Source organism: Adiantum capillus-veneris, chromosome 4 (genome assembly GCF_014529385.1).
Source record: "Adiantum capillus-veneris isolate H3 chromosome 4, ASM1452938v2, whole genome shotgun sequence".
Lineage (NCBI taxonomy): Eukaryota > Viridiplantae > Streptophyta > Polypodiopsida > Polypodiales > Pteridaceae > Adiantum > Adiantum capillus-veneris.
In genome coordinates this window covers 165,166,842-165,170,335 of record NC_140934.1, presented here as the reverse complement: position 1 = coordinate 165,170,335, position 3,494 = coordinate 165,166,842, and positions in this window count along the sequence as shown.

Genomic DNA, 3,494 nt, shown 5'->3' with positions numbered 1-3,494 from the left:
TGGATGCCATCTTGAGAGATAATGTGACCTAAATATTGAATCTCTTGCAAGAAAATTCACTTTTCTTTCGATTAACATAAAGTTTATTCTCTCTTAGAACTTGAAATATTACCTAGAGGTGTTGCTTGTGTTCATCTAATGAATTAGAGTGGATGATGATATCATCAAAGAACACTCCAGTAAAGGTTCAGTGAGGCCTGCATAGTTTCTCCATCAAGCAATTGAATATGGCTGGTGCATTGGTCAAGCCAAAAGGCATGACAATATATTTGTAAAGAACAAACGTAGTGAGAAATGCGATCTTTACAATGTCTTGATCAACTATCCTTATTTGATGATAGCCACTTTTTAGGTCAATCCTACTGAAGTAGGTGGACCCTTGTAGCTTATTAAATAGGTCTTCTACCCGTGGAACGGGAAACCTATTCTTTATGGTGATCCTATTTAGTGCTCTATAGTCGACACACATACGATATGTGCCGTCTTTCTTTTGCACTAGTAGCACATGTGAACAAAATGGAGACGAGCTAGGCCTAACAATGCCCTTTTCAAATAACTCATGCACTTGCCGCATACTCTCCTCTTGTTGAGCTTGAGAAACTCTATAAGGAGGTTTATTAGGCGGTGAACTTCCTGGAAGAAGTTCAATTGCATGGTCATCATTGCCTCGTTTAGGAGGTAGCTCACAAGGGATGTCGTCAATAAAGACATCTTGAAACCCCTTGAGAAAATTGGATAACTCTAATTCCTTGTGGTGTGTATATTTTCTTTTGCTAAAACATTAGGTTCATTTTGGGAATCTTTAACAAAATCATGTACACGGAAATAGAGCTCTTTATTGACTTATTGAAAGCTTGCGTATGTACAATGGGTATGGTGTTCCCATTTGGTTAGCATCTATGTACATATCTTTTTCCTTGAACCTAAAGTAGATTCTCCTTTCAGGGAATTTTACATTGGCGGCCATTCGGTCAAACCATGGTGCCCCTAGGATTACATCCTCATGCTTCAGAGGAGAGATAAAGAAGTCCTCTTGTCCACATAGCTTTGGACATGGAGCCTCAATTTATCGATTAAGGGAGTGACTGAAGCTTCTTGCCCCTTGAAAGCACCGCCGTCTGTGGGTAGGGCATCTCCCATCTTGTAAGCTTGTATGCCTAGCTTTGCGGCCAACTCTGTGGATATGAGATTGTGAGTAGAACCAGGGTCAAAGAGAATAAAAGCATCATGTTCTCTTACCTTTCCCCAAGCATGGCATAGAGGAGATCCTTTGTGGTGAATTTCCTCCTCTTGGATTTCAACCAAGGTAGCTCTAGGAGGTTCATGGCAGGTGTTCTTTTGGGGACAAGCGTGGTACTCATGTCCTCGTCGCACTTGAAACAACGGTTATCCTTGTGATAACTCTCAAGCTCTTCAGGAGAGAGTTTGCTTTTGCCTTTGTAAACTCCCTTCTCCTTAGCTTTGTTGGAATTGCCCTTAGGAGACTTTTGGACATTGTCCTTCCCCTTAGGCTCATTGGAACCCTTGTTTTCCATGGGCTTAGAATTTCTCTTAGCCCCTATTTGGAAATTGATTCAAGAAGCCACCATAGTATGGTGTATAACCGTCGATATGGTGCGTGGCCTTTGGGAGTTGACATACTCCGCTATTTCTTCAGTTAAGCCCGCACAAAATTTTTGCTTTTTCTCTCCAAAATCCAGCTTTTTGAAGATAGTGGCTTTGAGTTGTAGGTCCCAAAACTTGTCTACATATTTGTGAATGGATTCGTAGGGAGAGAGCTTCAAGCTTCGCCATTCGGTGAGTACTTTGTCTTTGGCATCGGTGGCCAAAAATTGTTTCATAATGGAAGCTCTTAAAGCTTTCCATGTTCGTGGAGCTTCACTGTTGGCTCGTAGGCTAGACCACCATTGCCTGACGGACTTTTGAAAGTGCATAGCTACATGGTGTATCTTAGAGGACTCCGTGAAGCCCTCATCTCCAAACGCCGCATCGAACTGTTGGATAAAGGCCAAGACTTTGTCCGTAGTACCAAAGGTGCCATTGTATGTAAGGAAAGAGATGCTCTTCCCTCCCTCTTTGAACTTATTGAGCTTGGACGACCTCTGCCATGTGGCATATGATTTCCTATGGCATCTTCTTTTTGATGGTTCAAAAGTTGCACCATCACTTTCTTCAGAAGATGAAGAATTTGAGGAAGATGGAGAAGAGGGTGACTTCTTTCTCGCCTTGATATTCTTTGTCTGCACCATCACTTTCATAAGAGGAAGAGGATGAAGAAGATGGAGAAGGGGGTGTCCTCTTCCTCGCCTTTTTCTTCTCTTGCTTTTTGTCATCCCTCTTTGAATTATGGTGTGGGAAGTGTGCGATGGTCTTCTCCGTTTTGGAGGTGATGTAGAGCGTTTAGCCCGCCGTATTTGTGGAGCCATCTCCATCGAGGTGGTAGGAGACTCACTTCTTTCTCATTCCTTTGATGGGGGCTCTTGAGTTCTCCTTTGAGAAGGAGATGCGTCATCAAGAAGCAAATTTCTGAGCCCTTTGTAGGGAAGTCTCACTAGGAGGCTTCCTAGATACTCTCTCATCATGGTGGGGAGCTTGAAGAATCCCATGAGCAAGAAGCTACCGTTGCACTTCACTTTGAAGGGATGAATTGCCCATGGCTTGTTGAAGCCTAGAAACAAGATAGTTAACAAGCATTGGGGCACATTATAGCCTGCTCATTAGCAAACTCAAAGTTATCAACATTAATTTCACTCTCTTTACTATTGTCAGCCATTCTAACAACTTTTAGGTGTACTTTGGCACTTCAAGCCCTAGTTGCTACTCCTCTTTACCCCTTTAGAAACAACACTCAAGCTACTATACCCGTGGCTCGAATACCATTAATTGCAAGGAATAGAAGAGAGGGTCTTTCAACACCAAAACAACACCGGCCCTGTCAAGCTTCTAATAGCCCAATAGTGGTTAATTCGTAGGCAAGCCCCGTAGGACTCCACTATTAAGACCATAGCTCTCAACGGTGATGCCTCGTTATCTGCATGAAGGCAGGCACACTGCAAGGCTGAAAAATCCCTATTCTACTTACTCAAATGCAATTAATAGTACCAACCATTTATAGCTAGCTTGAGGACCTCCCTTCTTGAGCAAGAAAAGAGAAACCTTGTGCTCTAATACCAATGTAACATTTAATGGCCTAGTAACTTGTGTGTAGCGGAAAATAGAATGAACATAGTGAGCATTTCATTAGAATAGATTCCTAATGAGAATAACAAGAGTGCTTGGCTAGAGAGAGCAACAAAAAGTATAACACCTAGTTAGACAGCATGAACAATACTTCAAAAGAAAGAGAAATTAAGCTATTGACAACAGTTGAGGACCGGATTTACATGGAGCCGGTCCCCCCTCCAAAAGGCTTTGTATTATGGTTTCTCCCATCAAGGAGACATTTTACAATACAATTCTTTCCGGATGAAATACTCAATTTATTCGATTGGTGG